This window comes from Papilio machaon, chromosome 11, assembly GCF_912999745.1.
Source record: "Papilio machaon chromosome 11, ilPapMach1.1, whole genome shotgun sequence".
NCBI lineage: Eukaryota > Metazoa > Arthropoda > Insecta > Lepidoptera > Papilionidae > Papilio > Papilio machaon.
Genome location: NC_059996.1, coordinates 5694221 through 5716063, shown reverse-complemented (window position 1 = coordinate 5716063; position 21843 = coordinate 5694221).

Sequence of the window (21843 nt, the reverse complement as noted above, 5' to 3'; positions counted from 1 at the left end):
CTTGTAAAATTAGGTTGATTATTTATTTACAATTTAAAAGGATAATCTCATAACTCGAGATATTTATAAAAAAATAAAAAAACAACGTAACCGTGTAACATTTGAGGCAAATTTTAAATTTCAAAATATTGTTATCGTCTTCAACACATAATTTGATAGATGTTAACTAAACCTCAAAACTGAAGAATGTATAAAATACAAAAATACACTGCATACATAAATAAGAAATTAACAAAATATTAGGCTAATTAAAAAAAATATCAAAGAATAACACCGAAATTAAAATTTCATCCTGTTATTAACAACGCGAGTGCAATTCTGGTACGTGTTGGAAAAATTCAAAGCAATCTGCATTCTAGCGGTAGTTTGTGCTAAGTGCATGTTTGAGTATTCATTCTTAATCCGGATTCCCTGCATCCTCTTTGCTATCTTTTTGGCAGCGGAGCCTAATCTGCAGCAGAGTTTACGGCTCGCCTTCTTTAAATTGCATGCATTTAGCTACTCATTACTCCTGCTATATTTGCATTAGAAAACAACAGAGATAGCGTCCTCTTCGCTGTTGTGGCTTTCTTTGTTGGACAATTGGAATTTGAATAAATGTAAATTCGGTTAGATTACACACCGCTTGTGTAATGTTAACTGCGGTCGAGTAGATTTCGTTGATATTTATAATACATTCTGAATCTTAGAATATTAAACTTAAAAAAATGTAACGATATTTGAGGATTAATGTTCGATAAACAAACTATAAATATCAGAGACTAAAGTACTTATTAACAAATTAATATTAAATTACCGTTAGGCTACATTATGTAAATCAAATCTTTTTTCTTGTTTCGGACCTTAAAAGGACCATTGTTCTTAAATATTATTATTAAATTTCAAATTTGTTTAATAGCAAAATTGAAATCTAGAATTGATTTGATCTTTGTTCTGTACAGTGATTGTTACAATATCACATTCAAATAGGTTACATTTGCATGTTCTAAAATTAAAGCCATAGGTACTCTGAGGGGTCATTCAAATTTAAATTTTCGCTCTCTCCAACAAATCCCTGGGGCGAGGGCTGCTTCGAAGGGGAGAGAAGGCTAATAAAGTAAATTAAAGATTAATAATATATTGTCCAAATATAGGTTTCCCGATACAAGTATGTAAATCAAGCTGAACCCCCGTGAAACACGATATATCTGCTTCCATTGAATTAGGAACGATGTGTCATTAAAAGATTGCCGTAATGAAATATTAAAGTAGAGCTCTTTAGTGTTAATCTCAGTTGCAAACTTTTAATCTATCTTTGCAGTGCGATTTTTAAAGTAATTAAAGGATTAGATATTAAAAAACACAGCTTCGCTTTTTACAATTTTAAACGACCAAGCTATATTATCTTTTAATAATTTTAATTAAAACCTTTAACGGCGTAACGTCCGGAGCCAACATAAATTTTGTGGATAATTAATCTGAATTTCGAAAAAATCTCACAGAAATATTTACACGTGAAATATTTAGGGTAAGTTGAAAAAATAAGATGACCATACTTCACTGCTGATTTTTACTTTTAAAACCCTACCAAAGTTATCATTAGCTATCCAGAAATAAAAATGTAACACTAATGCGATAGCAATAAGATTTAAAATATGATGGAAGTTATTTTAAGAAATGAATTTTATCCTTCACTTGATGCGTTTGGCCACCGGCGGACATAGCACCTGTGAAATTCGTCTATCGCGGGGAAAGATTCAAAAGCCGTGCCGTCTGACACTTTTTAAGGGAACCGAAAAAAATAAAGTCCACGGCGTTATTTTAATTGACGTCAGGGCGCCATTAAAAAGAACCTTTTCTGAATAAATTATTCGAAAGCTGCTACTGGAATGGGAAATATTTGGTTTTGGTTCCGTGACGGTATGCCAATAACTCAAAGCTGTTTTTTAAAGACTCGTTCAATGCAGTCCAAAATAAATTATATTGAATAAAATACCTTAACACTGATGTTATGATAAAAACATTATAGTAAAATTAGGTTTCAATTTACTTTATAATGCTTTTCTCATAAAGATGAGTTTTAAAACATATTAATTTAGAAAAAAAAACCAAAACTAAAAAGAAAAGATAATGTAGAAAGAAATTCATGATTCAAGAGTTGGAATCCCATCGATATATCGCGTAAGCTTATTCTAAACGTCGTCAGCTAATTTTGAATTTATATGTGCAGGTTGAATTACGTTGACTTCCTGTGCCGTAAAAACGTCAGATAAAAGTACATATGAAAAACAAAAATTGAAACCACATTGGTACCTTTAACTTATACTGGAACGGCTAAAACTCTCACGTATATATATCCGGTGTCGGCACCGACTAGTTTTGAGCCCTTCGGGGGCCCTTCATCAGGGTGAGTGGGACTGATATTATTTCGCAGACGTGGCCCGTCGCTCATTGTTGGTACCTGGTTCGAACCTGGACACATAAATTTCGTTCTATCAGGTTAAAAGCTTAACCGACGCTCCATATAATAATTGGAATTATAGAAAATAATAAGTTGTTTTCTTTTTGGATTTTACGATATATATTTATGGCGATTAAAAGATATTTTATATGGCAGTAGCTCCAATAATCCAATTATTATCAACTTCAAATCCCGGAACATAAATAGAGACGAATAAAAGAAATTGGTCATTTAAAAGCAAACATGAAAGTAAAAGGCAACTAAAAGGGACCACTATCGAGCAACTCTTAAGAACATATCACTCGTAAACCGATACAATAAGGCGACTTTATCGGGCAGAATTAATAACTGAGCGTATTCCTACAAAGTTATAGCGTAACAAATAAAAGTAGATTGTCATTTTTATTATTATTCGTATATGTCTCGCAGTCAGACGCACGGACGACTGAGCGTAATCTCGGGACGGTATTAAGAAAGTTATACGAATCTTAAGCGCAGAGGAAACTAACTTGCTTCCGAATATTACTTCCACAAAAACTTTAAGGGCAATGATAAGTTTCACGTGTTTACTTTCTTCCTCTATTTAGTGAAATTCATTTGTACTAATAATTTCTCAGTTAATATATCAACTTACGAAGCAAGTCCTTAACCATACTTGGAACGACAAAGTTCTAACGTTCTTCGTAGATTCGTGTACATTCCAGTAGGATATTTCTTGCAACATAAAAATGACACTGTTAATTTGTTCCGTTAAAATACGCGAAGAAAAGAAGCAATTAAAATGATCCACTTTCTTCTTCGAACGAGCCCTTACAAAGAATAGCTGACATCCAATTAATATTTTAAGTTCTTCAATTTGCTTATTTCTTTTCTACAAATATACAAATAAATAAAAACGATAAATATTTTTTTATCTGTAACGAAATAACTATACTGTAAAAATAAATTTTCAAACAGTTCAATGTTAAACCTATTAGAAACTTTTTAATACTTTCTCGTAAAATATAGATCGTCAAATGTCAATGATAAAATATTCCGTCTAGACTGGATCAGAGTGAAAGCGAAAACTTTTTAAAGTACCCGAGAGACCGAATTTAGGGGCGTTGCGAGTTTGGAAATGTCTAGTGAGAAAAAAAAACTCTCGAAACAAATTGTTGGCAAATGAGGAAGTTCCCGACAACCAAAATATGTTGATTGTATAAAGAAAACTATTAAAAGTTCCATAAGTAAGGATTCTAGTTGAGTGTCCGGACTACAAATAGTGTAGATTTTTGATATTTGACAAGAAAAAACTTACTTGATAGTAAAAGAAGAGCGAAGCCACTTACCTGAAACTTTGTCAATTTCTGTTTATTAATAATTATAGAGAAATATTTTACACACATCGAAACTCTTAAAAAACCATGTTGCTTTTACAAGTACCCATTTCGTTAAGAGTTTTACCATCGTATAGTTACTATTAAAAGTTTGACGACAAATACGTTCAACAATTTCCACATTATAAATAAGTGTTGCAAGAATAAATTCAAAATGCATTTAATATTGCAGTGAAAATATTTATAAATTATAATTAAATTAAGCTGAAAGCGGTGATTTTCAACGCCAGCTTCACGCTATAGTGGCATTCGTTATACTTGTTACAGCGTTAATGTGCGTGAAGGTGCAAACTTGACAGCGGCGACAAGTAAATATTTAAAAAGAAAATGAACGTGATTTGATACGAGGAGAGCAGGATTTTTAATAGAAAAATTCCTCTTTTCTGCTAATGCCAATTTTTATACTTACATATGCAATTGCAAAAAGATTTGTGAATTAAGAGATTTTATTTATTTAATTGTGGTCGTTCATTCGAATTTCGTCGATATTAAAAATAAATTCCTGTAAATGAAATGTAGTCGTAATATTTTCGTGTAAATAAAGAGAACAAAATGGCGGTTGATTACGTCGACTGTTGATTGTATCGCTTTTTATAGATTCGATGTTCATTTGGCGATATATGAAGATAAATTGCCAGGTAAAATACAGCAATTGGAATGGAAAGAAGTAAAAATCACCGTCAGATCGTTGCTGCGGGCTCGTGACTGAAATGCCCAATGAGTAATTTTGAGATACTTCGAATGGGTGCGCGGTGAGAGAGCAAATGTCAGCGTCTAATAGCATTGCAGACATGTTAGGGACGCCGCGCCGCCGCGCCGCAACGACGAGGAATCGAAGTTACTCGTATTTTCTTGTCGCAGACTACTTTTTTATTTTGATATCTTCAAACGAACGTAGTTAATTACAAGTTAGTAGTATTTCTAATAAGCTTTGGTATTTAAACTACGGCCGGAACAAGCTTTCTTTGTTATACTTACGTTATAATAGCTTTCAATTATTATTACGAAGAGGGACCAATTAATGTTTTCATCGTCGCGGACGGGACGGAAAACTACGTTAATGTTCTTCTTTACAGACAAGTAACAAAATACTGTGAAAGATAAATTGTTAGTTTTAAAACTCCATATGCAGCAAACATTTTAAAAATATTTCCATTTAATTAGTTGTATTAAACGAAACTGTACAAAAGCGATTAGTCTCACGTCATAGACGTCGCGGCGTTCGGAAACGAATGCGTTTTTGAATATGATGAATGCACGCTCCAGCCATCTGTTTAGAGACGCTAAGCAAATAGCGGAACAGATTGTCACGAAACTAACAAATTTCAATACAAAAAAATAGTCGCAGCCCACGGCCGAAATGATTTATAACGTTATTTCGGATACATTCGGAATGTTTATTTAGAAGTCGTGCAGACGCTTGTCGGTGTCACGTTACGTTGCTACCGGTGTAGAGCGCAAAATAAATGTGTTAACAAAGTTAATCTCAATGTTTTGCGAGAACTTGATTGGAGATGTTACACTCTTTCATTTTTATTGTGGGTTCTTCTACGCTATTGGACACGCAACGTTCCACCATGTCAAGCCAGTGTTTAAGTGTCGTTGAAAGAATTAACACTTATAAACTCTACTGAGAGTTTTCGTGCGTGATTATGTTATTTAAGTATTTTCAAAACGTATCTTCCAAATATTTAATCAATCTAATGCGGTGGTAAAAACCTCACATCGTACATCATTTGTAACAGAATCTACGTTGTTAGTTTGACAGCAACACTTAACGCACGTGGCTGACTGCGTCGCGCGACAAATCGACCGACCAGTAGGACGAGTATCGGGTTTCTTTGCTGCCATTTTCTCCGAGACGAAGTAGTTCTAAATTGAAATACTAGCTTTATCGAGAATACCTTAGATGTGGACACGTGTAAAGGAACTAATCGAGTTCCGACTTGCACGTTTGTTTATTTGTTCTCGTGTGTTGTGTTTCATTGGTACGAGGGTATTATGATGGCAAAACTTGAAGAGTTTTGAATTAATTCCTATCAATATGTCCACAAATATTTATATTCCAGAATCTTGGGAATCGGCTCTATGCCAACACTACAATGAGTTCTTATGCCCTTTTACGAATTGAAGTCTACAATCTATTAGATTGTTTAAACTTTCGCGAGACATAATAAATAATTAATTAAGAACGGCTTTACTCATGTATGATTGTCCGGTGACGGCACCGACTAGTTTCGGACCCGTCGGGGATCCATCTTCGGGGCGAGTGTTTATTTTGAGGACTTCACGGTCTCGTCGCGTTTCGCACCGCATCTACAATCTATGTACAAAGTTCAGTAAATTTTAAAACATATCTATAAAATTATTTCAATAAATATAAAGTTAACATTTATTCAAAAGCAGCTTTTTTATTAACTACCAATTTACAGGCAGAGTATATTCAACAGTGATAACTACAATAGAAATGAATATAAATTGTAGAAGAAGATAGTGCATTGAATTCTAAATAAAATATTGTAAAATGCAAAACGAAGCAGTATTTGTTATTTAAATAATATTACATCAATACTTTATTGTGCGGGACACAGCGTGATGCGGCCACCGAATGACAGAAAAGACGCTAATGTTGTCGTAAATAAACAGTTATAACACAAAGAGGTATGTGATACATATGACATAGAAAGAGATTTTTTTATAATATAACCTTATATTGTGATGTTTTTTGTTAAGTCCTATGAGTTATGAGCGTAACAGAAACGTTTCATAGTGAAATACTTTTTGCACTTAGATTTACTAGAAAATTCGCATGTACTTTAAACAGTTTCATATTTAATTGAGAAAATATTTTGGTATTACAATTAAAAGTTATTCAAGCTTTAAAAATTATGCATACATACATACAACTTCCATAATAGTTCGCATTAACAAACAACTTAGCTGACATCGTTTAAATAAATGTTCATGATGTGCCTAACTCGTATAGTTGGTGAGGAAATTTCCTTACAATTAACTTTAACGTATTGCTCAATAAACAGAATCGTTGTAGCTAGAATTATCAATTTATCACTCGGAAGACATCTATGCTAAATACTGCTAGGGCTTGTGTATTTGCATAATCATTAAGTATCGAACGCAACAGTTCACGGCGCCGGAAATCTTTGTAATAATGACGCCCTTCCTCCAGTTATAATAAGGGACAAATCGGCTTGACAATTAACGCCTGTGGCGATATTTCGCATTAGATCGAAGGCGAACGTTTCAGCAAATTGCCTCTCTATATGCAGAATGCGACGAGGCCGATTTTCATTAACTGCTTAAACTTGGTCCTCTCGTTGGAGGATGAGTGGTCGCCCCCAATAACTAATCCAAAATTACGCTCAGCCAATGTAATTACTACTAAACTTCTTCATTCCTTCTCACTAATGCATAATTATACTTTCGTTAATAATATATATCTTTTTTCCACTTTGGGGTAGCGTTAGATGAGAAGACTAGAATCTACGTAAAAATATAAAGGGCGTTTTATTTTATTGCAATTTATTCATACTTCCTTAACAAGATTTGATCTTCCTGATTTAATAATAGCCTGCCAAATAGCTAAAAAAGCTAAAAAATTGTTTCGTTTATTAGAAATCGGTTAATATTGCGGACGAAATAAAAAACAACGCAACAGAGACCAAAAACAATTGACGCAATATCTCTCGTCACTCTGATGCTGTGAACACTTAATGTTTTAATTAAGAAAATGTGCTCTGGGTGGGCAGCGGTCGTCGAAAGCATTTGACCGTCGCTTAAACTTGTAAACTGCGTTTAAGCAAATTATCCGTGCAAAATTCCTCTCCCTTTAGAGCCGTGAAGTGTGCAAAACGTCAGTAAACTAAGAACTAGGGGCGTCTACAGCTATGTTCGATATTAAATTTTGTCATAACACCGTCTGCCGGTCTTTGTTCTAGTACATTGATTTTTACTATTGAATTTTTATGATGCCGTCATTTCTGTGTCGTTGTGCATAAAGTAATTTAATAAAATAATATAAGCTCCAGTAGTTCCTTTTATAAACTGAATTTAGTGAATTTTCTCTATTAGGAAAATCGCAAAATTATAAACTAACAAGGTTATTGTGATATATAATTTCATTGTCAAGGCAGTTAGATTTTGCACCTCTCCAGGGAAGTTTTATTGGTGCTTAGCTTTGTTTTAGTATGTGATAAAACATACACCAATATTTCATTACAAAAATAACACATGCAATTAAAAAAGTGCTTATAAAAGATGAGTGCTCCCACTGCGCGACCCTTACAAATTATGGACGCGACCGCATTTGCTCCGTGCGCGTGAATATTGTGAAGTGCTTATGTCACACCTTTCGATACTGATTTCGTCTCATAACATAATAGACCACCCTAAGTCATGAATGGGCACGAGTGTATAGAAAGAACCAAAGGGGTGACATAATGACCTAATATAAAAGCTTCTGTTATTATTTTGTGGTACATAAAATTTTATTTTAATATCTCAGAGAAAACCAGCGAACAAAGAATACCACAATTTAAACAAATTATAAAAAAAAATATTGAATATCTACAACTCTCTGAGTTCATAAAAGTCGCAACATAAAGGAGGCGCTTTTTTCCTTAACAAATTAAAAAAATAATCATCTATCAATGTTAAAAACTCATTGCAAATTCAGCTACAGCACATTTCAATAAGTAAAATTGGATAGTCATTAGTTCAAATCCATTGGGGATTCAATCCATGACCCATATTGATACCAGCAACTGGTATATATTTACACAATAGAGCATTAAATTACAATAAATGCGTCCCCGCAATGAGAGCTACTAATATAAATGGCTGTTTAAAAATTCAAATGTGTACCATAACAGATGTCCAGCCCTCCACAACTCTCAACGACATGTCACGGGTACAGAACATTGGCAAAAAACACGCGAAGGGCGGGCGACCACCAACAGTACTCCTAAATCAGTGGAATCCCTCCTTAATCCCTTGCCTCGTATATTATGATTGTCGGACTTAAGTTTTACATATGACTAATACCGAACATGTGGCAAGGACGTACCAAGTAATGGCTGCTCAAAAAACTAGAGCTTAACTTTTGTATCGTATCTCGAGAGGGATGGTAACGTTATCTTGGGTGATTATTCGTTGAGCAAATTAGAGTCTTTTAAAATTTTACTAAGGGACACTTTAGAGTGGGTTATTGATGAGTAATCTGCACTTAGCCTAAAACTGCAACTTATTAAAAATAAAAAATACATACTATCTACAGGGTGTTCTCAACAATGTAAACAATGGTAGGCAATTTGTAAGTAAACACGGACATTTTTGATGATTAAAGATATACAAACAAAATCATGTTCATGTCCAGGGGTCATGTTACGCTGGTTTCAACGCATCCGCGTTTTCTCTCTCACTGGTTTTAATAACAATTCCCAAGTTAATAACCGGGCAAACAGTGCCGCCCTCTGTACACAATACAGCGGCCATGGAACCGTGCAAAATTAACCAGAGACGCGCGTAACTGTTTCATACAATACCGATGTCTATTGCTTTAGGACAAAGAGCTTTCATAGCCTAGGATTTGTAAGCTATTTAGCTTCATTTCATAGTTTAGATTCTCATTATATTATATCAGCGAAAAATAAATTAATTATGACACGATTTTGTAGTATAGGTAGCCGCAGTATGATAAATGCACACCACATTCTTTTGTTCTCGCAAGCTTTGCTAAAAAGATTTAAAAAAATCAAACATAAATAAACGCATGGAAGTTTGAGGACAACCAGATTTGTACCTAAGAATTGAGCAAAAAGTACATATTATAAACAGACAAGGAAATTAGATTAAATCTCTCAAAGAAATCAAAGCACATTTCTATGCTACAAGCGTAAATCAATCTATTAAACAGAAAATTGAATTTTGGCAAATTCCCTAATGTACTTTTAAAGTTGCACCAAACCTCGGAATTCTACGTTCGGTACTTCGTTACTTTTAAATTAAGTTAAACTTATACAAATTCTGCGGTAATTCACTACGCCGCAGCCGTAATTTCGAATAGCTGGCTATCACTAAAAAAAACAAATTACGCATATTGCGTATTGTTTGAACGAACCCTTTCAAAGTTTGCTTTTTTAAATTTATGCACCCCTTTCGACGGAGCGCTGGCATCAATAATAAGTGTAGGTTACATGCCCCATTTGGAGCTTTCCTGTTGATTTTGAACATAAAAGATATAATCTACCGCACTGGTGTAAAATAACTGTATTTTTCTTTTGTGTTATGATTCTTTAGCCACCCTTCCGTGCCGGTGGGTGCTCATTCAGATTTGCTCTCTTGCTCGAATGAAATTTAGTGCGTGGTTATTATTAAAAAAACACATACACTTAGGACTCATAAAGGATAAACCGAACGAAGCTGGTTTTTTGTAAACTATAATTAGTATATTTTAAACATTATAAAGAGTTACAAATGTAAAAATATTTCAACAAGCTGAAGGAAAATTGGTATTTTTTCTGTTTTGAAAATAAGCACTCTTTCATACGTTACTGTTATGACCACTCTTCAAATCCATTACTAGTCAGGGGTCTTACTTAAGTGTTCTAATTCAATCTTTTCAAAACTTTACATACATGGAATTTCTATGGAGCTATAAACACTAAAACTAATTTTCCATTCTATTCAAAAATCATTACACACGTAGTACATTCAACATCACAACAAATTAAATCTACATTTAGGTACTGAAAACAAACACTAACAGCCCATAACAAAACAAATTACATTCGGTCTTGCTTCCACAAAGATGAATTCACAAACATAATTACGGCTGCCGTACTTAGCGTTAAATCCTCGACGATTGCTTAAGCGCATTCGCCGCTTGGTGAATGCACCGCGTACCCAAACACAATAAATGTGTTAGGTGATTATTACGTGTGAAACACTCGCATGGAATTATGAGCGTCTTAAAACGGCTCGAGCTATGCTCGTACTCTGAGTATTGGCACACGACGCAAGGCTAAATAAGTATGGAATGAGCTATTTTTAATTATTCCGTGTACGGTAAATGATTAGTGTTAATGTGTGTATTAATGATCAGTTAATATCGATAAAAATATACTAAAAAAATAATTTAGAAATCATTTTATCCCTTAGGCAAAACGATTCTTTGTAAAGTATATTACTGCTACACTACGTAATGGTTCCACCCCTGTTAATGTTTACATGTCCTAACATGATAACTATTTTAAATAGTGTATTAAATAATATTATCATTAGATTTGTATATAAATTTCTTAAAATTAAATATGTAAATCCTATGTTCGGTTATAACGTGGTAATAAAAGCCTAGAAGTTTCCAATTACATCTTACCACTCTTGCAAAACATGTAAATTACAAAATCCCTTTCCATTCTTATCGAGCCCCAAATAGAACACTTAAGTGCTGTATTAGTAATTATTACACAAATACGTGTGTACAGTGTTCAGACGCTTCCTCCGCTTCATTTCAATTTAGCTGTGTATAAATGTTTATCACTGTAACACGCTAGACATTGTCTTTTTACGTCAAGTACCCAATTGCTCTTGGCAAACGCAACTATTGTAGCCGGCTAGGCTTCACGCAATGTTGAGTTTGATCAATGTCTTCGTCTGCGCTTTATCTGACTTGTTTCTTTTTATTTTTTTAAATGCATCAATACTATATTAAGATAGCTTTGACAATAGAAATAAAAACTTGAATATCCTTGGTTACTCTATTTTATTTCATTATTAGCTATCGCTCGCGACTCCGTCCGCGCGAAATAAAAAAAATAATTAGCCTATGTGTTCTTCCAGACTATGTTATACATTTATGCCAATTTCCATCAAGTTCCGTTGAGCAGTTCTGGAGATACCTTCTAACAAACATGCATCCACCCGTCCAACAAAACTTTCGCATTTGTAATATTAAAGTAACAAGATAACATTTACATATATAGGGTGTCTCAGTAAGAGTGCACTTTTTAAAATTGGAATAATTTTTTTTTCGTGCAAGTGGCGAGTCTGAAACTTTACAGTTGTCACCTCTGTTTATTCCGATTATTAAAAAAGGTGCGCTTTTCGAAAGAACAACGCGTTATAATTGTGAAAACTTATTACAAAAATGGGAAAAATTACAGCCGACAAAATGCACCTAATGCGTCAACCATTCGAAGAGTGATCAAAAAATTGATATGATAATAAGAATCCTTTGCGCAACGTACCGGTCGGTCTCTGAAAACATTGCTGCTGTAAACGAGAGTGTCGCCGAAAATCCGAAAACATCAATACAACATCGTTCTCAACAACTTAAAATTTCACAATTTTTCGAAAAAAGTCATTTTCTCCGATGATCCATATGGATCCATGAATGGCTTAGTGAATACACAAAATTGTCGAATTTGGGACTCATAAAATTCTCATGCAATCCATGAGAAACAAATGCACCCCACAACGAGTAACTGTCTGGTGCAGATTTTGGTCAGGCGGCGTGATTGGACCTTACTTTTTTGAAAATGAGGCCGAAATTGCAGTGACTGTGAACGGCATTCGTTACAGGAATATGATTACGGACTCCTTGTGGCCTCAACTGAACGGTATGAATCTGGACAACATGTGGTTTCAGCAGGACGGCGCAACCAAATCCAACGCGTCATCGGTGAGATACAGCCACATATCTGTGCAAAAGTCATGGAAAAATTCATGAAAAGAGTAATGGCCTGTCATCGGAGCCGTGGGGGTCATTTGCCAGATTTTTAATTCCATACTTAATCGGAACATGTCTTCTTTACAATACAATAAAAATATCACAACTCTGTCATAAAATACTTGTTTTTATTTTAAAATGAAAAAGTGCACTCTTACTGAGACACCCTTTATTCAAATTGTAGCGTAATGTCCTCGGAGCGCTGTCCAGTAATACTTAAAAAAATACTAGAAAATTATAAACGGAAACTCTACTAAACTGAAACTCTTTTTAAATTAGACATAACAGACTTGCAGTCTCCAGAAATTAACCATTACAAAAAATTGCACTTAAATATTCAAATGTGTAGCAAGCAGATGTTAGAAAATTATCACTGAACATGTTAAATCTTTTTCAAAGCGGAAGCACTTGAGATGTGTGAGGAGCACTTAAAATGTTGAAATAAATAATCACTAAACTGTCTGTCGACTTAAAGCAAAATTATTTCTTGTCCTTTGCCACTTGAGGCGCCACGTGCTAGATTAGCATTGACATGTGCTCATACTCAATGTTTTCACACTCATGTCACAAATGAAAGAAGGTTTGTAGACTCTTTGCCTTTTGCCTATAATTGAATGACCACTTTCACTAATTTTATGAAACGGACGGAATTTCATTTTAGTAATGATTTTACGGAATTTACTCCTAGATCTGGTCTATCATCTACAAACAAATCGTCTTAATGTTTTAAAGTAAAACTAAATAAATTTTTATCATTACATTAGAAAATGATGTTTTTTCTCTCTCAATCTAAATTAAATATATTATTAGCTGCAATATACATAATATACTACTTCATAATACAGCTTGCTATCTGGCAGATGACGAGGAAGATTTGTCGTACCGGCCGCACTTCGTAGACAGATTGGCGAGCTATGTGACAGATGCATTAGTTTTAGTACGCGTACAGGCATCAACATCCAAACATAAGGTCGTACCATATCTTGTTCCTTTTTTATGCAACCAAATTCTAATATATAATATTGGCACATTTTAATACTGCATCAGAAACAGAAACTAATTGTGTTTTTTTTCCTTTTTAATATTATACTATAAGGGGAAAAAATTATAAATTTTAGTTTGACTATAACATTTTTAACCCTGTTGAAGTTAGTAAGATCTAATATTCCGCGCGAGACAAACACATACTCGTAGAAACGAGGAATTATTTATACAGGGGGTCAGTACCCGGAAGAGGCGAAGTGTTAATCCGAACACGTACGACTCGAAATGTTTTAATTTTTAGCTGCGCGTTTAATAAAAATAATAGCTAATCTTATTTTATATATGTTTAAATTGCATTACGAGAAACGAGATTTTGCAGTAGAGAGAACATAATCAAATTATGCACGAACGTAACAACAAAGCCGTGTACGTGGACCCCAAGTAACCCTTATTACAAAGTTACATTAACTGCCTTATAACGGCTGCGTTGTACGACACAGTTAGTGTATCCGTTGTTTAAGTTGTCTGTTTTGCCGCCTCGGGCCGCACACTATACTGCTTATTAGCAACTGTTATAATGAACAGCAAATTCATAACATTACATAGATGTCGATTTAGACAGTCAAGTAGACTCGACAGCAGATAACAATGATACTACGATGCTTAAATTAAGCAAAACATTTTAAAAATCCTTATAAAACTTCTAAGGAGCCCTTTCATCAATATAATGTGCCCATTCAACTGTATCAATGTAAACTCTCAATAAATTCTATTGTAAAATATCAAAACAATGTTATTAAAGCGCGCGGATAACATATCGCTTCGGGACACAAACCGTCACCACAAAGAGTTGAGCTTAAAGGAAACAAAAATAAAAAGTTTCGTTACATTTATTAATGCACGGTAAGGGCGAAATTGTCGTACATCGTGAGGCCGATTTAGGCGCATACCTCACGTTAATACAGGCCTCGGGCACGTACAGACGCCGGTCTGCAAATAAGCTTCAAGTATTCCATTATATTGAATCCTTGCCTCTGGCGGTAGTGCGTCCGGTTCTAATAAATAAGACAATATTCGAACAACGTCAGCACTGACGGACGCCTCTGTTTGTCTAGCCGGCGCGGCGTTTAAAGTTTACCAGCGAATCCATGGATAAAGAAACCGTCGAAAGCAATCGATGTGTAAGATTCATACGTAATTTCTATTTTCTCACACATATGAACAAAGAGTATCGAAGCAATAGGTTTTATTCAACGTTTTAAAACTTTACGCCTGGATATTCACTAGGTTCCTAAACTAATTAGTTAACATAGATATCGTTACAAATATTATTAACCTAATAGAATTAATTAATTATTATTAAAATGTAATGTTACCATTAGCTATTTCTCAAAGAATGAAGTGATATTTCCTCAACAAGAAAATAAGACAATTTTAAACATACATTTTCGCTTTTTGAAATATAATATAAGAAATCTTTTGGATTTTGGCCGCAAATAAGTTTTCCGAAACATCTTGAAAACACGGAATGTGAGAGTTTGGCCGGGAAACGTAAATTGAACTCAATAACGTATCAAAGGACTTACACAAAATCTATAGTATCGGTAAGCTTCTATTTCGACTTATTCCGTTGTAGCCTACAAGGATTTTGTTCTTTGACAATAATATTGTAGATTTTCTTCGACGTCTATGTCCATCAGTATTCAATTCCATACAAAAAGACAGCAAAATAGAAATGTACCAGTCAAATAATAAAATACGAAAATAGATTTCTTTGCAACCTGAGCTTAATTAAATTCAAAGATGTCTGTGAAGTCAAGAGCTGACGAAGACACTACTTAACATCTTATTTATTTCTTACTAGCTGTCGCCTGCGACTCCGTCCGCGCGCAATTAAAAAAACATAGTAAGTAGCCTGCCTATGTGTTCTTCCAGACGTTGATCTACATCTATGCCAAATTTAACCGAGATCCGTTGAGTCGTTCCGGAGATCCATCCATTTAAACATTCGTATTTATAATAATAGTAAGAACTCTATTTTCTTTAGAATTAATACCCTACGCCAAAATATTTAGGCAAAATCAAAAATATAACAAAAGCAATTTGTTATATTCCGGTCAATTATTTAATAAATTCCATAGTCGAATGTCATAAAATAGCCCTGGGCAATAATGAACAGGCGGTGCTTGCTGTGAAATATGCCTGTGTTAATATCCAACGCGGACATATTGGACATTTAGCTGTTTGGCCCGACGTTGTCTCCGCCAAATACAATTCAGGGGGAAGGGTTAAAGGAACATATACCCCAGTTTAACAAGCGATAATAATTTTTCTTTCATAATTTTTTTTAGTAATAACCTCCTTCATTTTGAAATCGGCTAATGACATAATTTAATATGTGATAATATTTTAATTTTATGTAATATCATGTAAAATTTGCTATTTAAAAATACATGAAACCAACCAAAAATTAGAATAAATGTGCAATAGTACATACAATAAATAAAAGTGTAATTAAATTTTCTATATGTACATATTTACATAAATGTATTTTCTATTTTATGTAAGAAGATTGTTCAACAAATCTACAATGTTTTGCGACTTACTTGCTCCAGTCGTCGCCCTACTTTAGTAAATCCACAGAGAATCCTGAGCAAAGCCTTCTCTTTATTACAACAGCATTGCATTCGATCTAGCAATTACTTATGTAATAATTTTCAGAAATATTGTAACAGGCGAATAGGAATGTTAAATGTAATTAAAGGAAAAAACCTTTTAGATTTAAAATAAAATAATTAATTAAGAAACGGCTTAACTCACGTTTTGATCGTCCGGTGGCGGCACCGACTAGTTTCGGACCCTTCGGGGGTCCATCTTCAGGGCGAGTGTTTAATCCGAAGACTTCGCGGTCGCGTCGCGTCTCGCCGCCACCGGACGATCAAAACGTGAGGTAAGCCGTTTCTTAATTAATTAATTATGATGTCTCACGAAAGTTTAAACAATTTAAAATAAAATATTTAACAGAAAATTTTTCAGTGGTAATGATCACTTCAGCACAATCTTTTTTTTTTTTTTTTTGAGAAGATTACACACCTTGTATTTATAAAATACATTTGATACATTTCTTACTTATTAAGGTGCGGCATAAATTACTCTACAAAAACAAAGAAAACCGCGACAGACGAGTAATGTAGCAATTATGTGTCGGGAAATGCAAGACGAAACTTAACTGACTTGTCTCAGAAACTCACTAAGGTTACCAGCTCCTTACCTGAACATTTGCGAGCTTAATTAATATTGTACGAACGAGACGCGATTCTTGTTACTTGAAATCAGCCGTAACATTACTTCATCTAATATTTACAACATAACATTCCAAAACCATGCTGAAAAATCTTCAATTAATTTGTTTAAAGTGTACAAGGATATACATTAGTTGATACTATGTCAAATAAATTATGTCAAGTAATACATTAATACATTTAAATATAGCGGTCTATAGAGACAAAAATATTATGAAAATCTTAATGTGTAAATTTTCACGTTAAATTCAAATGTCTCTTGTCTTCTTATCCATTTCGTAATCTTGGTCTATGGATGGATGGATGGAGGGATGGATGGATAGATGGATATTTGTTTGAAGGTATCTCCATAACGGCTCAACGGATCTTGATGAAATTTGGCAAATATGGAGAACACAGTCTGGAAGAACACATATTTCGTTTTTCATTAATACCGCGCGAACGGAGGCGCGGGCGACAGCTAGTGTATGTCTAAATTTAAAAGACAAAGTTTGTTCTTAAAATGCCTGAAGCACTAAAAGTATTAATTTAAATTACAAGTAATTGATAAACACGCATTGTTAGAATAAGTTGAAAACACATATTATACAAATGCGAGAGCGATGTTCTTTACTCAAATTTTCTACTTTGGAACTTCCCCAATATCCTAGAATTTCCATACCTAATTTGTTTAAAAGATCTGTAGATATTATATTGTGTAAATTTCTCATACAGTATTTCATAAAGTTTACACGCTTTTAAACTTTAAATAACCTCGAGGTTTAATAAAGTGGGTAATCATGTATTACTTGTAACTCAAATTTAACAATAAAGTATTACGAAGTATTCGTGTTATGAGTTGCTTTGCTTATTTTGTGGGTTCAAATTGGTGAATTGAAAAAATTTTTTTTTTATTTCATATCCGTATGAATCATTAAATTTCGAACTAATTCGATAAAAAATGACAGTACAAGATGTTTTTTAAACTTTTAAGGCGCTGAAAATAAGTTTGTGTTAGACAAGATATTTAATCGTAAAAAGTCGATGAAAACAATAATTATCTAATAATATAATCTGTAATAATACTGCTACAAAACTTAGTTACGTTCTCGTTTAAGAATAATCTAGTGAAAGTTAATTTTTAGGTTGATTTAATTAGAAAAAAATTATACTTGATCATTAGTGGTGTAATATCAAAGGATTTCCTCCAATTAAAAACTTATTAAGTCTACATTCACAAGCCTCCAATTTACAAATTTTGTGCGCTGCTCATGAATATAAGAAAACACAATAGAACTTTACATTTCGCAAAGTAAATGAGAGTTCGTTTTACTTCCTCGTGGAGAGTTTTCCTTCTTAATTATTAATTACTTTCATCTTGATTATGAAATCTAAATTATTTGTACCTAAAGTTTGAAAAATAAAACTTTTGTCTCAAATTATTATCATTAAAATAAAGTTAATAGTAGAACATTTTAAAGCATAAAATTATTCGAACACTAAATCTCTTAAATAAAACTAGTAGTGAAATTTTCTATGCACAGTAAGAATTCTACAGACTAGCCGCAGAATACACTGCATATTTAAGAAATTTATTTGTTTAAATTAAACTCTTCTGAAGTTACAAATCAAATTTTCGTATGTCGGAAAATGTCGTGGAGACCTAATGTGTCTTCATAAAGCTATACAATAAGCTATGATAGTGTTAGTGCCAGCAGCAAGACTTATAGGTCGTTTGCGCTGGCACGCTAGAAATGGAAGCATCGAACAGCCGGTACACAAGGACGTGCCAACACTAATTGTTCAAGAAATTTACCAAATTGTAAGATAAAATTTGCTGTATAAAAATAAAGCTATTTTAATACAGTGATTAGATCACAAAAGTTAAAAGGTGATTTTGGAATACAAAAACAAATTTTAATGCAAGCGCAGTCTCTTAGTCAAAGGTTGACCCATTTTTAATTTCAAACTGGTAGATTAATTAAAATGGCTTAAGCCATCTGTACAATAGCCTACCTTATTTAATAATTTCAAAACAGTTTTAAAATTAAAAACAAATAATCATTATAAGCAGACCATCTTATATAAAATCAGTAAAAAATCTAATATTTTCCGCTAAAGCGTAAAACCGGAACTTGACTCAAGTTGTCCAAGTGACCGGATCAACAGGATCTGACTCTATAATATTGAATAAGTTTTAATTAAAAACCCCTAGCGCCGGCGAACTTCTAACACAATTAGCAGGATTGGTCCGCGAATTCCGCGAATCCCTCGAACTGCCCCAATCTCCACATTGTCACTTATGCGAGAACTATTCCTTTCTGCTTAAATTCCTTACCGAATGCTTATAAGACAAGTTTTTAAACAAATTTATTATCATTACTTAATCGAAGACCTTTTACTTGGAACTGATTTCTTTTGATATTTTATTAAGGAAAACAATTAAATTAATTGTTAAGTACCAGATTTACACTTCTTTTTTCGTCTATATTCATCCGAGTCATAAGAGATGATACTGTGAACATAATGAAACATCAGCTCTGAATTACCTCATCTTTTGCAGTAAATTACATTTTTAAAGACCAATTGAAGACTATACTATGAAGAATATAGAGGTGATAAAGAGTGATAGTATCAGTGAATCTTGTCTATATGATGACATGGGAGAGCCCAAGGACATGGGCTTAAAGTTTTGTTCTAATTATAATGTTTATTCACCCCGTTTACGTAATTTTGAAGTATTTAGCAATCATTATTTATTAAAAATAAATTTAAATTTAATTTATTCCTCTCAAGTAGGGTTGGTGAAAGGCAGGCGGCCGGTTATAGAAATTAAGCCAAAATTTTAAGGTTTGTAAGAACTTATGTGCAAAACCCACGTAAGTGGGATAAGACTAGGGAGATAATGATTTTTACGTATTTGTTAACCGTTTCTCAGCATATAAAAAAATAATGTTATTCTTCAATAAATAAACATGAAGGATTAAGAAAAAAACATCAGTCATCAGTCAACAGTTTGTTCGCTATATAAAGAACCTATTCTATAAAAATTAATTGATTAATATTTAACGGATAAATGTATTACGCGTACCGTATTCGACTTGCGGTGTAATTATTATATCAAATGTTGACACTACCGACTAAACAATAAATGATTAATTTGTTGATATTATGCCAACTCGAATATGGAACGCCGCGAGGTATTTTGTGAAATTTGTTAATTAATCATTTGTTAGGTAAATTTTTAGAAGATGGTTCTAGAATAAACTTCCGCTTGGATTCAACCTTATTATTACCTCACTGAGATTCAGCCCGGAGTTTTGATTTTTCAAATAATTTGTTTGAATATTGTATCAATGTGTACAAGTACTGTGTGTACTTCAAATAGATAATAAAATCGTACTTCTGTAGTTTGAGTAGGTTTTGTAATTGCTCGCCAGAGGGCGTAGTATTCGGTGCTCGACGCTAATTAAGCGTTTCAATACTAATTACTCGCCTTCGAGTTTCTTGAATGCTGAAAATTCCTCAGCTGCGGCAATACGCTACCGACCTAACAATAAATAAGACTTCATTTCAGATAAGTTTGATTTTCAAAGAGATTTAAAAAATAAGCTAACATTTAAATTACCTACATATTAAAAGACAATGCAAGGCTCTAGATAAGTTTAACAATTCATATAATTTTATCTTATACCGAGAAAAAAAATATAATTAAACTTAATTACGATATTTAGAGCTAAACAATTTCTTATTTCCAAAGTACAAGTCGAGGAGCGTTGGACGATAATGTTGTGTAGCGTCGGGTAAGACAAAGCTGCCGTTGAAGCGAGTCGACGGTGCGGAAAGCCAGGGTACGGCAAACCGCGGAGGTACGTTGATGAAGACATTCTCGTCAAATCGAGTCATGCTTGTGCTATCCTCGCGAACATTCATTATTGTCCTCGCTTTAATTAGTGCCTTCAAATCTTGGAATTCTATTCAAATAATTTCTGTATTTAGATATATTATGAACTGACAACAATTACTCCAAGAATCTAAATATATTATTGTTATTATAAATTTTAGTAAAAAAATCAAAGTTACGGCTTGAGCATATTTCTCAAAAGATGCTTTTAAAAAATTTTCAACACCAAACATAATTCGAAGTTCGTTAAGAAAGTTAACGTGATGAATGTTTAAGAAGTCAGAAAATTATAATCAAAGAAAGCAATTCATTAATTAAGTCTCGGCTGCATGAGGCCGAACTAAGCCTCTAGCTATATGTTAACGAGCGAAAGTTTTAAATAAAATCTAGAATAATCTTTTTCACGCCTTAAAGTTTAATTAAACAATAAAATATTTAATATACCAAGCAAGTTACTTTGGTATATAAAATATTTAATGAATTAAAAATAAATTGATAAGTAATAAAAAGTCTCTATAAATATCCGAATAGACACAACAAGTTGTTTGTAAGAAAGGTATATACTTATGAATGCTATACCGCGCCACCCCAACGATTTAACTTGTCAGAGGAGTAACAAATGAAGTGAGCCGCAGATAGATGATCTCCCTTCAACATTTAATTATGATTACCGACAACATAAGGGATGATTTGCACAACAATCATTAATATGGGTCTTTTTACATGACTTATCTTACTAATATTATGAATCCGAATGTTTAGAACATAGTTTGGAAGAATACATAGGCTATTTATTAAGTTTTTTTTATTAAATCCGCGTGGACAGCGTCGCGGGATACAGCTGGCATGACATATTTTAGAAAGAAAAATAAACGTATATTTTATGACCTTAAGTACATACAAAATGGTTTATGCAACCGTTAAATCGTCATATTTTAATTCTAATTCTAGATTTACTAGTGCCTTAACTTGTAAGATATAAGATATATTCATACAAAATATTCGTAAATTAAATAATTTTTATAAGTAATTAATAATATCCTTATTATTGTTAAACATTTTAATTTTGAACACACGTGCGCCTACAAATGTCGTGTACACAATATTAGTGG